The sequence below is a fragment of the Pseudorasbora parva genome, chromosome 8, assembly GCF_024679245.1.
Source record: "Pseudorasbora parva isolate DD20220531a chromosome 8, ASM2467924v1, whole genome shotgun sequence".
NCBI classification, from domain to species: Eukaryota; Metazoa; Chordata; class Actinopteri; order Cypriniformes; family Gobionidae; genus Pseudorasbora; species Pseudorasbora parva.
The window spans coordinates 36,340,232-36,358,409 of NC_090179.1; the positions used below are offsets into that span (position 1 = coordinate 36,340,232).

The 18,178-nt window shown below is 36.7% G+C and overlaps 1 protein-coding gene across 1 annotated transcript in view; it reads left to right on the plus strand.

Annotated features, from left to right (window-relative positions):
* Positions 1 to 10,261: 10,261 nt before the first annotated feature.
* dusp14 (dual specificity phosphatase 14) overlaps positions 10,262 to 18,178 on the plus strand; it is a 51,530-nt gene continuing 43,613 nt past the window's right edge. Inside the window, exon 1 of the mRNA XM_067451827.1 lies at positions 10,262 to 10,523. The gene's annotated coding sequence lies outside the window, so the exon portion shown is untranslated. The remainder of the gene's footprint in view (positions 10,524 to 18,178) is intronic.

The following is an 18,178-nucleotide window of genomic DNA, read 5'->3' on the forward strand; positions in this document are numbered from 1 at the left end:
CCGCCTCTCGCTCTAGTGAAGCGGCATGACGTGCGAGAACCGTGACTAACGCTAGCAGCATTAGCACATGGACGGCAGCAGCAGCAACCATCAGCTTTTAGAAAGCTTATCACAACAGCGTAGAGTGACTTCAACGCGTGTTAGCGGCCTGATTAATGCTCCAGATCCCACCTTTGATGATAAGCCCCAGTCAAAATGAGAATAAGCCCCTTGGAGGAATGAAGGCCTGTTTGATGGTTGAAAGGTGTGGGGTTTGGAATTGATATTTTTATTTGCGTCCTCAATCCTCTAGGTGACGTCTTCATGAAGCGTGGAGGTCTCACATTATGCAGTTTCTGAATCTTCAGCATGGCTCAGAGTGTATGACGGCGTCACTCGTGTCACAACATGTTGAATTTTTGGTCTAGATTCACATTTTTCCATCTAAATTTCATTTGACTTCAATCTCGTTTGGCATTCTAGGCAGAAAAGGTCCTCATACAAGAGTGTAGCATCAGACTGGGATGGCATCCTATAATGTCCCTGATCCGTAAAGCATTTGAATGGCCGCTGACTGGCAGCAGAGCAGAAAGACAGCAGATTCTGATGTGTGGGAGGTAGATCTGCTGTTTTGCATGCTCATTCCTTCATCAAACCACACAGCCTGTCTTTAAATGAGATCTGATGCCTCCTCATGCACTCAATTTTCACCCACAGTTCAGTCTTCCTTTAAAGAATAATTCACCCATTGAATAGGGACTGAAGCATTCAAAATGACCATAAAAGTATCACAAAAGTAGTCCATATGACTATTTTTAAATAGTTTGTTCACCCAATGAAAATTGTATCATCATTTACATTTTACTCACCCTCATGTTGTTCCAAACAATTTCATTTGTCTTCGGAACAAATAAAAACTGCGATTTCTGTCTGTTCATTGACAGTCTATTCACCCGAAAGTCTGGTTCAAAACATTGATAAAGACGTTGTAAAATAAAGAGACATGATCGCTTTATATTATCAATAGATGTATTTTAGGCTTTTATTCACATACACTTTTATCAGCAAACATGCTCAATCAGTGTAAATGGAAGTTCCTCCGTACATACTTGAGGTGCGAGAACAAACTTCATGTGTACGCCACTGAAATACACTTTTAATTGAGGGACATCAATATGTCAGATAGCATTAAAAACAAACATCTTATGGGTTTGGAACAACTTGAGGGTGAGACGGTGAGTAATCGATGACAGAATACATTTTTTTGGGTGAACTAATCTTTTAATTCTAAATTCTGACTTGATCGATTTAAAGTCTTACGATAGCTTTGTGTAATGTATCGATTGAGTCACTGAGTTAATTTGTCAGCAAATCTTTTATTAATATCTATCAAATTATTCATTTTAAAAGATCTGACTCAGAAACTGGACATAGCTGTTTCATGAATGCTTTACAGGACTAAGATGATTTATTTACTAAGGTTATTGGTGATGCATGTTTTATTATCATTATAAATTACATCTGTCCTCTGGGGAAATGCTCTTAGCACTGTTTACCTCCCTCTTTCTCTTCTACTCTTTTGATTTGAGACTGTAAGTAAAGCACTGTGTTTTTGTACTAAGAGCTGAACCTCAGTGAATGAGCAGCGACTGGTGATTTCACCACAACAAGGTGCAAAATCACTTTCCAGACCCTTCTCTCTCTCATTTCCGCTGTGTTAGAATGAGCTTCCAACCTCCAGGGCCATTAAGAATTTAACCTGTTCATTCAATCCCATAATGCATCGTTTTCAACTCATGACCGGGAACAAACACCTGCAGAACTCTGTTGCTACTCCGGAAAAACAAACAGCATCCACTGTTTCCTTAATGCTGGGTTATTTGTGAAGATAAACAAAATGATCTTTCACTCACAACCAAAAAAAAAAAACACTTCTTTAGTGACATTGTTGAAAAACTAATTGATAGTGCTGCCGACGGCTTCTGAACGAAGATGGGCACGCTCTTGCTCTTGTTGATGTGTGCACACGCTCATCCAGGAGAAGTGCCCATACAAGGAATTCCACCCTTTATGACATACAGGGCCATACAAAAAAAAAAAAAAAAGTGTATATTTGGCACAGAAATACTCTGTCATGTTTAGCATGAGAATCCAACTGTTTAAACATGTAAATAAGTCTGAATGCATGAAGCATAAGGTTTTAACATAGTTTCCATAACAGAGTTATATTTTCATCTTGGCTACTGGAGCTGTCAGTTTGCTACGTTTCAAATGATTATTAATCAGCATGCACTAATGATGCAAAAGTGGCAGCCCTCACGGCAGTGTCTGAATTTACTCACTCTTTCTCATTCACTCCTTCAAGTGGATATTAGTCCAGTAATGTAGAGAATATTGAAAGAGTATACAGGTACTCTTTGTGAATCTCCCCCACATTTTTGAATGGGTTTTGTTTTACAATCCTCTCCAGGGTGCGGTTATGCCTATTGCTTGTACACTTTTTTCTACCACATCTTTTCCTTCACTTCGCCTCTCTTTGAATGTGCATGGGCATAGAGCTCTGTGAATAGCCAGCCTATTTTGCAATGACCTTTTGTATCTTGCCCTCCTTGTGCAAGGTGTCAATTGTCGTCTTTTGGACAACTGTCAAGTCAGCAGTCTTCCCCATGATTGTATAGCCTTTATAACTAAACTGAGAGACCATTTAACGGCATTTGCAGTTAAAGGCATTTGTTTTGAATTAATTAACTGATCAGAGTATGGCCCCAGGTGTCTTCAATATTGAACCTTTTAACAATATTCTAATTTTCTGAGATACTGAATTTGGCTTTTTCCTTAGTTGTCAGTTATAATCATCAAAATTAAAAGAAATAAACATTTGAAATATATCAGTCTGTGTGTAATGAACGAATATAATATGCAAGTTTCACTTTTTGAATGGAATTAGTAAAATAAATTTTGATGATATTCTAATTATATGACCAGCACCTGTATAGGCGGTGATTTCGAACACAGCCTCAGTTGACTGAAAGAGTACAGGTACTCTATTCAGTGCCTGATTAGAAATCACAAAATCACTTTGTCTGTCACCTTAACTAGCCATAAATGTTTTAAAAATTGTTAAATGTAAATGTTTTTTTTTAAACTAAATTTTAAGTTTTGAATCACAAATTTTTTATTGTACAGTAAATTGTAAAATTACACATTTTTAATTCTGTGTTTTTAACTTGTAGGCCTATTCAATTTTGCAAGCTTAGTGTGCTGCATATAGCTTAGCATAATGCTACCATAACACACTATATGCACAATCTCAGCCCTTACCGTGTTTATCAGGAATAATGAATTGTCTGATTAATGCCTAAATGTGAATGACTAAGTGTCATACCAATGTAGATCAGATTAGCCCAAAAGACCAGTTAAACAGAGACCATAGACTGGTTCAAGCAGTTTTTATCATCCCCCCGAGGCAATGTGATGAATGTTATCGCAGATGATAAATATGTTTTTGTCTTATAGAATGTAAAGCAAATACTGTAGGTTACATTTTGAGATTCTGATTATATTCTGATTCTATCTAGCCTAATTATAGTTAGACTTTGAAATTTTTTATTAATATATTAAAAAATATATAAATAAAATATAATTAATAATTATAGTATTATTTGAAATAACATGCACTGACTAACTGTTATGACGTATATGATGTGTGTTAAAGTACATTTCACCCTTCTAAGCAAGTGTCTGTGCCATTGGCAACAATTTCGCCTTTATTGTTAGGCAGTGATATAAACTTGTCTTCCATTGTCAACACTCGCGGTTTCCTTGGCAACCAGGTCGGTGGCATTCTAGAGCTGTAGTATGAAAGAGGATCGGCTCAAGGGAGGAGGGACGGCGAGAAAGCGGACACACAAACACACTCCTCATACTGTTACACATGCTCATCTGGTCGGATGAGGCTCAGCACTGATGCTCTGCATCTCTCCTCAACATCTATTCACCTGCTAAATCCTTCTCTAACTTGAGAATAAGCAGCTTAATCCTCATTCATACTGGGTTTGTTTTGATGTTTTCAGAAACAAAAACGTGTGCTTTTAAGAGCTCGGATCTACAAGATCATGCTTTTTTTCTTTTTCGTTTTAGTAAGCACACATTGAACAGTGAGCTTACTAAAATGAAAAAAACTATGATGTTCTTGGAGCTCTGAGCTCTTAACAGCACCCTTCAGCCTGAACATGTTAACCGGCTAAACCCACAGCCCTGTATAACACCCTCTTGCTAATTCTTCACTTGTAGGCGGGGATGTCTGAAACGCAGGGACAGCTGGAGCTGAAGACTGTATAACAGTCAGTACTCATGTCATCGTAGAGATCCGGAGTCTGTTCTCCGCTGCTATCACAGCTGGAGAGACACAGGTGCCTTTGGGATCAGACACCGGACTGCATTAGCAGCTCTCTGGGAGGGAGGAATTGCGTCAGTAGCCAAAAATAGGTTTCATGTCTATTCATTGTTTATCCAATTCTGCCAAGATGAATGTTTGTACCACCAGCAGGAATGTTGCATTAATTGGATTGCAAATTAGGCTCCCTCTTACAAACATTGTAATTCCACACTATAGTTTGTTGGGCATGGCCTAAATTTGAATTTGTGCTGAAATCATATTATCACTTTTGTAAAAAAGGATGCTCACATGTATAGAGCGGCTCTTAATTTTGTTAATTAGACCATTGATTGGATTGTGAAAAGTCTCCATTACTTACCAGACATCATTCAAAACTTTAGCTGCCCTGGTAATGTTAGTGGAAAAGTCATTTCAGAGGCATTTTACATGTACTCATGAATCTTGGACAATAAGATTATAAATGTGTTTTAAAAAGAATATAGGGTAAATTTGATTTTATGTTGACTTAAAGCTGTCATTCTCAACCTCTTCAACTCCATGTCCCTCCACACCCCTTACAATAACCTTGTTTCAACACGGCTACTAACACATCTCAGCCAGGCCTCACCCCCTTTTTTGCCTATGCCCTGGGTGTGTCAATTATTATAATGAGGAATATTGTGATGTGTTTTTTCCTAGAAGAAAACAACAATCAAGGCATTTTAGGGAGTTTAGAAACAGTGTTTACTGATATAGAGAATAGCTTGCTTTGGAGTGGACTTTGCATTATTTGCAACAGTAACTTTACAGACTTTTCATGTGTAATGGTGGTCAGCTAAGAGCTGTGGAAGTAAACCTCGCTCCCCTGGCCTCAAGAGGTGCACTGGCTATAGACGCTAGAGGCTGTGTGCCTGCCTCCCACTCCCACATCCCACTCTGGGCGGTGTGAGTAGAACCGGAGGGGTTGCACTGGGGCTGTGACCTGAATAGGAGTGAGGTTTAGGGGGGGTGAGTGTAAAAAGAGGCCAGCTAGTAAGAGCTGTGTGAGTAAACCTCACTCCCCTGGCCTGAGATACATTAGTGTCCTTGTTTGCGCTCCTGCCTCCCATGCCAACTCTGGTTTGAATCCCACTCTGAGCGTGCGAGTAGAACCGGAGGGGTTGCATTGATGCTATGACCTGGACGGGAGTGAGGTTTAGGGGGGTGAGTGTAGTAGGTGAGGCCAGCTAGTAAGATCTGTGCAAGTAAACCTCTCTTTCCTGGTCTGAAGAGGCACACTAGCACCCTTGTTTGTGTCATGCCTCCCATGCCAGAAACACCGGTTCAAATCCCACTCGCATGTGTGTGAGTAGAACTGGAGGGGTTGCATTGACCCGGATGGGAATGAAGGTTACATTTCCTTGCTCCGTTACCACATAAAATAACTTGCCCCTCTGTTTCTAAATCAAGCACGAATCAAAGTATTGCACTTAAATGGATGTCTGTGGGGCAAGGCATTGCACTGAAAAAAATACACAAAAGTTTAAAACATAACAAGACTTAAACATTAAAGCCTTAATAAAACTACAAAGTTGTAGCCTAGAAATCTAGACACACCCTAGCGGCAGCAAATCTAATCTGCCCGCGAGTGTTGTCTAGCAACTCTCAATACCCTTCTGAGCTGTAATCGCCAAACTCTTGCCAGGCCAATCACATCGTGTCTAGAGTCAGCGGGCGGGGCCATAATGACGACGGCCGAGTTGCCTTGGCGTGCTTCTAGTAAACACAGAAACTGGCAATCGGCGGTCTTTCGAATCAGCTTTGACTGCGATTCTGGAAGACTTGGAGTTAAGCTTTTCTCTGAGAAAAGAACAAAGAGCGGCACTGAAGTCATTTTTAAAAAGGGAAGATGTGTTCTGAGTTTTGCCGACCGGATACGGCGAATGTTTAATCTATCAACAATTAAGGTTTCACCTTCGTTGCTCTGGTTGGTGTAGCGCTATCCTATCGCGTGCAGAGGGAGTTTGAAAGACAACCGTCTATCCCGCCCCTCGGATTGAGCCCTGTCAATGGTGAGTTTCCAGACCAAACATCTTGATGTGGGTCTGGCTTGTCAGGCTAACAAAATTGCGCATTTCATTGAAACCTTCGAAAATGCCTTGCGCCATAGACCTTCATTGTACGTTCATAACTGTAACTGCACGTTTGTTTGCTTACAAACTGAGGGCAAAGCCGAAATGAAGTGAGATAATCGATCATGGCGCAGATGCTGTTGATAGAGCTTAACTTGTTCTGAACCCGGAACATTCAAATTATCCAGAGATCTTGTTACAGCTGTAGGAACTGGGTCTGTGTGCTCTCGGGCAAGATGTCTGTGTGTTAGCAGTTAGCAGCCCAAGGCAAGGCCAAACCTCACAACTTCAGCCTGTCCATCTGAAGGGAGATTTTGGAAGATGGGAGAGTGTCTGTCTCTGGAGAGCTGGGATACTCTGGACCTCTTCCAGCATGCCTGGCACACCACATCTATTTCTGGTCCAGCTCTCACATAAGGGCAGTGGAACAGGCTGCCACGTTCGAAATTCTTTTCCAGTGATTTAATTAAATATTGGCCTAAATACAAAGAGATGAGTTAGCGTTGTCTTGGTGACAGGGTGGCATCTGAACTCTGAGGATGTCATGGACTTTTGTTTTCAGTAGGTCAAATCTATATTTTTATTCTCCTCATTGAGTATGTTGTTGAAAGGCTCCATTTAGATCAGATTATCACTGTAAATTTTCTGCCTCCATTCAAGCCAGTGGAAACGTATTAAAGCTCACTGGAACCACTGTGACTCATCTGACATTTTAGTCTCATTTTAGTCTCGTCTCTGCGGCTCGTGTCTCTCTCTCTCTAGTTTACAGCATTCTCTCTCTCTCTCTCTCTCTCTCTCTCTCTCTCTCTCTCTCTCTCTCTCTCTCTCTCTCTCTTCTCTCTCTTTCTCTCTCTCTCTCTCTCTCTCTCTCTCTCTCTCTCTCTCTTTCTCTCTCTTTCTCTCTCTCGATTTTCTCCATCTATGGCTGTTCCCTTTTTTAAACAATGATCATCCTCATGCCAGCGAGTATCACATTCACCTCCAGCAATCATGTTTCCTCTAAACTGATTCTTATTAAGGTGTTTGGCTTCTCAGATGTACAAGTGAACATCAAATACATTGTTTAGTAATATAATTATTGTAGCAACAGCTTACTAGCAACAGAATTCATGGGTGTCATAAATAGTTTACAATTTGTTTTGGGAAAATTTCACAGAAATGTGGCTATCAAACAATAAAGAATATTCAAAAAGATATGAATGAAATTAATGAAAAAGTAAAGGGACCATATCACCTGGGAATTTAGCATGGGTTCTGTCAAATATTATGACAATTTAAAATAATTGGTTTTTGAACATTTTAAAATGAAGTCAACAACAAAAAAGCTTTTAAGAATCCTCTCAGAAAGCTCCCAATTTACCTTTAAAACGTATACGAAGGGTTCAGGGTTCTGATCGCAACTCAAAAACCTAGACTGATACAGTGCAGTCTTATTTTTGTCTCTTCATAACATTAAGGTTGAACCAATGGAATCACATGGATTATTTTAACAATGTCTTTACTACGTTTCTGTGTCTATGTGGGGTATGTGGGGTTTGATTAAGCTCTAGGATTTAATCAAAAATATCTTCATTTGTGTTCCGAAGATGAACGAATGTCTTTACGGGTTGGGAACGACATGAGCCTACATAAAGAGTGCATATTAGTACCTAAAAAGATACATATTGGTGCCAAAAGTGTCCATATTATCACCTAAATGGTACATATATACGCATTTTTATATACCAGCAGTCTCACTGTCTGCATTGTTTAGGGCTAAAGTGACCATCCCTTGGGCTTGAGCTCTCTCCCCAGCAGAGAGTATCAGGTGTGTCACTGACTCTCCCTATCTTTGTCCTCTCTCTTTTCAGACTGCTCCTGCCTCTGACGCCACTACGGCTATCCTGGATATCCAAACAGTACAGCTCTGTGTTTGCCTCTGAGGTGAGATATCTCAAATAAAGAGTTCTGTGCCTCAAATGCTTGCAGGACTGTGACAGCAAAGCATCCGAGACTGAAGCTTAGCATTGTATTTCCTGCTGTCTTGACCTCGATAAGCATGACGTTTGTGTTTGAGATGTGCCATTCCAGGAACTGCTCATGCCCATATGTTCTGGCTTAAGTGTTATGGTGATTGTAAAGTGTCAGACTTCCAAGCATAAATCAACAGATGAAAATGTATTACATTATTTTCAGGTTGAAATTAGTGTCATTCAAGCCCTCATGATGATTACATTAATAATCTGTTTATGTATGAGTCAAGATTTATCCATTCATCAAATGGCTGGGCAGAGAATAGGAATAATAACTGAAAATATGTCATCATTTACACACCCTCATTTATTTCTGAACCTGTATGACTTAATTTCTTTCATGAAACACAAAATAAGATGTTAGGCAGAATGTTCAAGCTGCTCTGTACCGTATGTAGCAGAAGGAAGCCAGTAAGAGCTGTGTGTGTGAACCTCACTCCCTTGGCCTCAAGAGGCGTGCTAGCAACTGACTAGAAGCTGCGGTCTTTAGCACCTCCCACATTAGCGCCTCCCACACCGGAGACTTTGGTTCGAATTTCACTGGGAGCAGATCAAGTAGGGCCAGTTACATTTAGTGCCATGACCCGGATAGGAGTGACATTTAGGGGGGTGAGTGTAATGGACTTAGGCCAGCAAGAGCTGTGCGTGTAAACCTCACTCCCCTGACCTCAAGAGGTGCGCTAGTGACTGGAATTAGAGGCTGTGATATTAAGTGTCCTTGCTAGCATGTCCCCCTCCCATGCTGGAGACCCTGGATCAAATCCTGCTCGGAGCAGGTCTAGTAGGACAGGTTCCCACATAGAATAAAAATATTCTCAGTAACATGTTATATTAAATTTAATTAAAGTTGGCATGAAACAGAAGATGAGATAGTCTTTTCTTCACTATTGCGACATATACAAGTGATACGGCTCCTTGAACAATAAAAATGTGGACTGGGATTTTGATTATGGGGAATTGATTGGATGGTTGTGGTTTGCTATTGGTCGATCTCATGTGACTGACAGTTTGTCCTGCCCTCGCACCAGTAAACACATCATCAGAGAGGAGATGCTATTCTGATTTAAGATTATGAGGGAACATTATTATTTTATTTCAATAATGATATGCACAGATAAAGCACTTATAAAAAATACCGCAATATTCCATAAAAATAAAATTGTTCATTTTGATTTCATGGTGACTTTAAAAACAACAACAACAATGTTACAATATATATAAAACGCTTAAAAGATCATTAGTCTTGTAATGAAAATTCAACAAAATGTCATTTTTAATCTTCTTTCTTTTTTTTCCCCCACAGAAATGTTACAAGGAAGAAAGCAGGCCTAAGTCATTTGAACAACATGCTTGAGTAAATAATGACAGAATTTTAAATCATGAGTTAACTATTCCTTTAAAGGTATAATTTGACATTAAGATATCATGTTTTATTTGAGAACTGTACAATACACAGACTCTAAATTGTATGATTTGTTGCCTGTGTTTTAACTTTGTTGTGGTTTTTAGTTTATTATTGAAAAACAGCTTCTAACCTACTGGCAAATGGTCTAAAATAGAATTAATCCAACAGTAATTTGGCTTGTAAATGAGTTTAATATAGAGATTGTATTCTGAACTCCAATAAGATACCCTGTATATTTGCACCACCCTTATGCGATGCGCCGGAGGCTCTTTAAATGTATTATAGTGGCGTTATGTTCATCATGTCCACATGATGTTTTTTGCTGAGAATGTCTTGTCATATTTGTAGCTGAGTGTGGATCGTGATGTGTCAGTGTGAGGACTGACTGGCTGTAGTGTTGGACGGGGGAGGCGCTTCTGTGCTCTATAAGCGTATGTTTTCCCAATAGAAAATTTCCTGTTGTCATACGCTCCATAGACACGCGCGCGCGCTCACCTCCATCACGAGGAAGCGCGTGGAGTTGTCAGATTTTAAGGAATATTCCCGCAATATCAGCTTGTTTGCTTGATACAAATACATTCTGCATCAAGTGAATGTAAGCCTTTTATAATTTCAGAGGACAATGTTTTGTGTGTGAGGTAAGTTAAGTCTGCTCTTACGTTCAGAGTAATTTTGTTAAACAGAGTCTACACTGATGTTGACGCAACAGTGTCGCTTCTGTGATGTTTTAGGTCTTTACATCTCGGAAATTTAACGTAGCTCTTTACAAGTGTGTTTGTCCGAGACCATTGCTACTATGCGTTTTCTTTTTTTAATGAACAAAAAGAAGAAAATGCTCCTTTCAACAACGTTCCCAAAGTGAACACAAACAGTTCGCGTGCGTGATAAGAATAGTTGTAATTTTCCGCGATGTTTTTGCCATGTTCTCAATGATGCTTCAATCATTTTTTCGTCACTAGAGTTTGAACTACACGTAGTTTCCTTCAATTTGAGCAGATAATGGGATCAGCATCGTGTCAATTGTAGATATTTAGTATTATTTCCCTTTTAAATGCTTTTTTTGAAAATAGCCTATGTTATGGATGCCATTGATGGAACAGGTTGATGTGCGTGACTGAGTCAGACATGAAGCGCTCAATGCAACAAAATACACTCATTCACTGGCATTAACCTGTTCCTTTCGCTTCAGTGTTGAGTAGGCTATATTATTTTTATTAGGATTATTATAAACCCCTAGCCAGCTTTCTTTACTTAATGTCGAACAACCATGTTGTTCACTCTAAAAAATAGCCTAAATGCATTCCAGCAACTCGCAGTTTTTACACCTAGGTGTGTAGGTTAAAAATTTGATGCACAAGTTTGCATGTCCAAATAAATATTTAATAAATCAAAATCCTTGTAGGTTGTAGGTAATTGTAAACAAGCTATATCCGATTTGTGAGCAAATAATTATTTCTGTGCATCAAACAATATATATATATATAAAATTGTGTAAAATAAATTTTAATTTCAGTAATTTTTTGATTCATTCCGTTTCTATGCATCAGTCACCGTGCTGTATGAATATTGTCATGGGTATCGGTCATTTGATGACCACTTGAATAATAATTGGTTGACCATAATAATTAGACATGCATAGAAATGTAAAAATTAACAATGTGTTCTTCTTTTATGATTCTCTTAGCCCATTGTGAAACTGATAGGTCTGTTATTGTCTTGGTTTTATTAGTAGCTTATTAAAATTTAAGTCTTTAAAACATCTGCACTTGAAATGTCACTAATTCTTTAGGTTGGAACCACTTGTTGAATGAGCATGAATTGTTTCATTAGGCCATTGACAAGATTAAGCTGGGAGAGTAAACACAGCTCAGGTTTAGTTTCCTGTTTTCAACATTTGGTGTGGAAGAAGGGCTGCCATTTTGGGGCTCGAGTTTCTCAGCAGGTGTCTCTCATTCCCATTAATGCTTGCGGAGGTGGAATCAGACTCTGGGAGAATTTCCACACACAGTATCCGAGATCTGCGATCTGCGGCACTGAATCTGTGATGTGGAATAGTGTTGGCAGATCCAGATACGCACATTGAGTGGTGTGTGTGTGTGTGTGTGTGTGTGTGTGTGTGTGTGTGTGTGTGTGTGTGTGTGTGTGTGTGTGTGTGTGAGAGAGAGGTTGACATAGCAGCCCATTACTGTCATTCCATGCATATTTGTTCATGTCACTCCACAGGTGGAGAAAGTGAATTACTGCGTTTGTAGCAAAATTGCTTGGCACCCAATTGAAAAGACATTAATTGAAGATTGAGTGGTTGCTTTTAAAGTACAGAGGGATGGGTTTTAAGTGCCTTTTCATAGACATTGTGTTTTGATAATAAAATACAAACACACATTTATCTTTAAAGGAATAGTTGTGATTTATTTGCTAGTGTTGCTCTCATTTCATTCCAAACCTGTATGACTTTACTTCCACCGTGGAACACAAAAGAAGATATCTTGTATGTCTCATACCTGAATTTGAGACTGCAAATGTGAAAATGTTAAAATGGATGTGACTTTCATATTGAGTCAAATTAATCTTTGGAGTCTTTTGTGTAGATTGCTTGTTTGTTGCTTGGCATTCCCAGGTCATTTTCTGTTTTTATTGTGACATTTGTTTAAGATCTCTTCCTCTGGTGTTACACAGAAGACTTAAAAAAATTCAAATCATATGGATTTGGAATGATGTGAGGCTGTGTAGATGACAATACTTCAACTTTATGCTTTATGTTTAGAAGCAATGCATACAGCAAAAAGAGCATGCCTATGTTCGTTCATTTCCTCTCTCTTAATATCTTCCCACTTCTCCACTCACTCACTTGTATAAATGGCTATGATAGTCAGCAGTCTGGCCTTTGACTCTATATCAGCACTTTGGGTTGCTGAGATGCATCTTTGCTCTTATATATCGAGCCTTTATTCTTTAACACCTACAGTAGTCATGGGTCACGGCACCAGAAATGATCCCTCATCCCTCCCTTGCACTTTGTAACAAATCCTTCCCTTTTTGTTAATTTCATTTCATTTAAATTCAAATTATTAATTGTATCTATAAATAATAAATACATTTATTTGGGGGGGGGGGGGGGGGACCCGTGAGGGAAGGATTTGTTACCTTTTATTTGATTTCTACCACAAAACGCAGTGAATCCAGTCATTTTTTGTGTGTGTATCCTTTGTTCAAGTACGGCAAAAGTCTGAGGGTCTTGGACCACTCTAATGAACACTCAATTGAAAAAATAAAAAATAAAAATAGGGTCAAAATGGCTGAAACTTTTAAAAAACCTTCGGTTCTTAAAGGGGTCCTAAAAAGTTTAAAAAATATTTTTTTATAGGGTCTACTAGAATACATTTACATAATTTAACATCCAAAAAAAACCCATAATTTTCCTTATAATTTACATTGTTGCCACACCTTTTTTCATCTGCTGTCTGTTTTAGTTTTGGTTTCTTTAAAACCCACCTTCCAAAAGTGCAGTCTGCTGTGATTGGTCAGCTAAACATGTAACTCTCATTAGCATAACCAGTGAGTATCAGCTCTGATCTGTCAGTTTTGCCTCATCAGTTTGAGCCCAAATTCAAAAATGAAAGTCAAAAACAACAAGCTGAAACCGAACTTCCTTTGCATGCACGAATTGTGCAGGATGTTTCACACTGGTAATTCTTTATTTTATACCTCTTACATTTTAGATGTGATATTTAATTTTTACAGTCTTGTTCAAAATAATAGCAGTACAATGTGACTAACCAGAATAATCAAGGTTTTTAGTATATTTTTTATTGCTACGTGGCAAACAAGTTACCAGTAGGTTCAGTAGATTGTCAGAAAACAAACAAGACCCAGCATTCATGATATGCACGCTCTTAAAGCTGTGCATTTGGGCAATTAGTTGAAAGGGGTGTGTTCAAAAAAATAGCAGTGTCTACCTTTGACTGTACAAACTCAAAACGATTTTGTACAAACATTTTTTTTCTTCTGGGATTTAGCAATCCTGTGAATCACTAAACTAATATTTAGTTGTATGACCACAGTTTTTTAAAACTGCTTGACATCTGTGTGGCATGGAGTCAACCAACTTGTGGCACCTCTCAGCTGTTATTCCACTCCATGATTCTTTAACAACATTCCACAATTCATTCACATTTCTTGGTTTTGCTTCAGAAACAGCATTTTTGATATCACCCCACAAGTTCTCAATTGGATTAAGGTCTGGAGATTGGGCTGGCCACTCCATAACATTAATTTTGTTGGTTTGGAACCAAGACTTTGCCCATTTACTAGTGTGTTTTGGGTCATTGTCTTGTTGAAACAACCGTTTCAAGGGCATGTCCTCTTCAGCATAGGGCAACATGACCTCTTCAAGTATTTTAACATATGCAAACTGATCCATGATCCCTGGTATGCGATAAATAGGCCCAACACCACAGTAGGAGAGAAACATGCCCATATCATGATGCTTGCACCTCCATGCTTCACTGTCTTCACTGTGTACTGTGGCTTGAATTCAGAGTTTGGGGGTCGTCTCACAAACTGCCTGTGGCCCTTGGACCCAAAAAGAACAATTTTACTCTCATCAGTCCACAAAATGTTCCTCCATTTCTCTTTAGGCCAGTTGATGTGTTCTTTGGCAAATTGTAACCTCTTCTGCACATGCCTTTTTTTTAACAGAGGGACTTTGCGGGGGATTCTTGAAAATAGATTAGCTTCACACAGACGTCTTCTAACTGTCACAGTACTTACAGGTAACTCCAGACTGTCTTTGATCATCCTGGAGGTGATCATTGGCTGAGCCTTTGCCATTCTGGTTATTCTTCTATCCATTTTGATGGTTGTCTTCCGTTTTCTTCCACGTCTCTCTGGTTTTGCTCTCCATTTTAAGGCATTGGAGATCATTTTAGCTGAACAGCCTATCATTTTTTGCACCACTTTATAGGTTTTCCCCTCTCTAATCAACTTTTTAATCAAAGTATGCTGTTCTTCTGAACAATGTCTTGAACGACCCATTTTCCTCAGCTTTCAAATGCATGTTCAACAAGTGTTGGCTTCATCCTTAAATAGGGGCCACCTGATTCACACCTGTTTCTTCACAAAATTGATGACCTCAGTGATTGAATGCCACACTGATATTTTTTTGAACACACCCCTTTCAACTAATTCAACTAATTGCCCAATTGCACAGCCTTAAGAGCGTGCATATCATGAATGCTGGGTCTCATTTGTTTTCTGACAATCTACTGAACCTACTGGTAACTTGTTTGCCACGTAGCAATAAAAAAATATATGAAAAACCTTGATTATTCTGGTTAGTCACATTGTACTGCTATTATTTTGAACAAGACTGTATGTAAAAGTATGCACTGTCGTATTTAGATTTTTTTGGTCCATTTTGACTTTTATGATAATTGAATAAATTAATTTTTATGTAATAGTATACACTGTTGTAATGTGATTTATTTTACCATTTTGAGTGTCTGTGATAATTGAATAAATTCACTTTTACGTAATAGTATACACTGTGGTAATTTGATTGTTTTCTCCATTTTGACTCTTCGCGATAATTGAATAAATTCACTTTTACGTAATAGTATACACTGTCGTAATGTGATTTGTTTTTTTTTACCATTTTGACTTTTCATGATAATTGAATAAATTCATTTTTATGTAATAGTATACACTGTCGTAATGTGATTTATTTTACCATTTTGAGTGTCTGTGATAATTATTAAATTCACTTTTACTTAATAGTATACACTGTCGTAATTTGATTGTTTTCTCCATTTTGGCTCTTCGTGATAATTGAATAAATTCACTTTTACGTAATAATATACACTGTCGTAATTTTCTTGTTTTGTCCATTTTGACTTTTCGTGATAATTGAATAAATTCACTTTTACGTAATAGTATACACTGTCGTATTGTGATTTTTTTATTTTTTATTACCATTTTGAGTTTTCATGATAATTGAATGAATTGAAGGTCAAAATGGACCAAAAAAAAGAAAATTATGACAGTGTATACTATTACATAAAAATGAATTTATTCAATTATCACAAAAAGTCAAAAGGGACAAAAATATAATAATCCCATTACGACTGTATACTATTACGTAAAAGTGAATTTATTCAATTATCATAAAGTCAAAATGGTAAAAAAAAATCACATTACGACTGTGTATACTATTACGTAAAAGCGAATTTATTCAATTATCACAGAAACTCAAAATCGTAAAATAAATCACATTACAACAGTGTATACTATTACATAAAAATTAATTCATTCAATTATCACAAAGTCAAAATGGACAAAAAAAATCTAAATACGACAGTGTATACTATTACGTAAAAGTGAATTTATTCAATTATTACAGAAACTCAAAATCGTATAATAAATAATTACAACAGTGTATACTATTACGTAAAAGTGAATTTATTCAATTATCACAAAAAGTCAAAATGGAGAGAACAATCAAATTACGACAGTGTATACTATTGCGTAAAAGTGAATTTACTCAATTATCATAAAGTCAAAATGGTAAAAAAAAAATCACATTAAGACAGTGTATACTATTACGTAAAAGTGAATTTATTCAATTACCACGAAGATTCAAAATGGAGAAAACAATCAAATTACGACAGTGTATACTATTACGTAAAAGTGAATTTATTCAATTATCATTAATAGTCAAAATGGTTAAAAAAAATCACATTAAGACAGTGTATACTATTACGTAAAAGTGAATTTATTCAATTACCACGAAGATTCAAAATGGAGAAAACAATCAAATTACGACAGTGTATACTATTACGTAAAAGTGAATTTACTCAATTATCACGAAAAAGTCAAAATGGACAAAACAATCCAAATACGACAGTGTATTCTATTAAGTAAAAGTGAATTTATTCAATTATCACTAAGTCAAAATGGACAAAACAAGAAAATTACAACAGTGTATACTATTACGTAAAAGTGAATTTATTCAATTATCATAAAGTCAAAATGGTAAAAAAAATCACATTACGACAGTGTATACTATTAAATAAAAATGAATTTATTAAATTATCTTGAAAGTCAAAATGGACCAAAAAAAAGAAAATTACAACAGTGTATACTATTACATAAAAATGAATTTATTCAATTATCAAAAAGTCAAAATGGTAAAAAAAATCACATTACAACAGTGTATACTATTATGTAAAAGTGAATTTATTCAATTATCACGAAGAGTCAAAATGGAGAAAACAATCAAATTACAACAGTGTATACTATTACATAAAAATGAATTTATTCAATTATCATAAAGTCAAAATGGTAAAAAAAATCACATTACAACAGTGTATACTATTATGTAAAAGTGAATTTATTCAATTATCACGAAGAGTCAAAATGGAGAAAACAATCAAATTACCACAGTGTATACTATGACGTAAAAGTGAATTTATTCAATAATCACAAAAAGTAAAAATGGACAAAAACATCAAAATACGACAGTGTATACTATGACGTAAAAGTGAATTTATTCAATTATCACAAAAAGTAAAAATTGACAAAAACCTCAAAAAACAACAGTGTATACTATGACGTAAAAGTGAATTTATTTAAAATAATAAAAATTCAAAATGGACAAAAAAACCTCAAAAAACGACAGTGTATACTATGACGTAAAAGTGAATTTATTCAATTATCACAAAAAGTAAAAATGGACAAAAACCTCAAAAAACAACAGTGTATACTATGACGTAAAAGTGAATTTATTTAAAAATCATAAAAATTCAAAATGGACAAAAAACCTCAAAAAACGACAGTGTATACTATTACGTAAAAGTGAATTTATTCAATTATCACAAAAAAGTCAAAATGGAGAGGACAATCAAATTACGACAGTGAATACTATTACATAAAAATGAATTTATTTAATTATCACAAAAAGTCAAAATAGACAAAACAATCCAAATACGACAGTGTATACTATTACGTAAAAGTAAATTTATTCAATTATCACAAAAAAGTCAAAATGGACAAAACAATCCAAATACGACAGTGTATTCTATTAAGTAAAAGTGAATTTATTCAATTATCACAAAAAGTAAAAATGGACAAAAACATCAAAATACGACAGTGTATACTATGACGTAAAAGTGAATTTATTCAATTATCACAAAAAGTAAAAATGGACAAAAACCTCAAAAAACGACAGTGTATACTATGACGTAAAAGTGAATTTATTCAATTATCACAAAAAGTAAAAATGGACAAAAACCTCAAA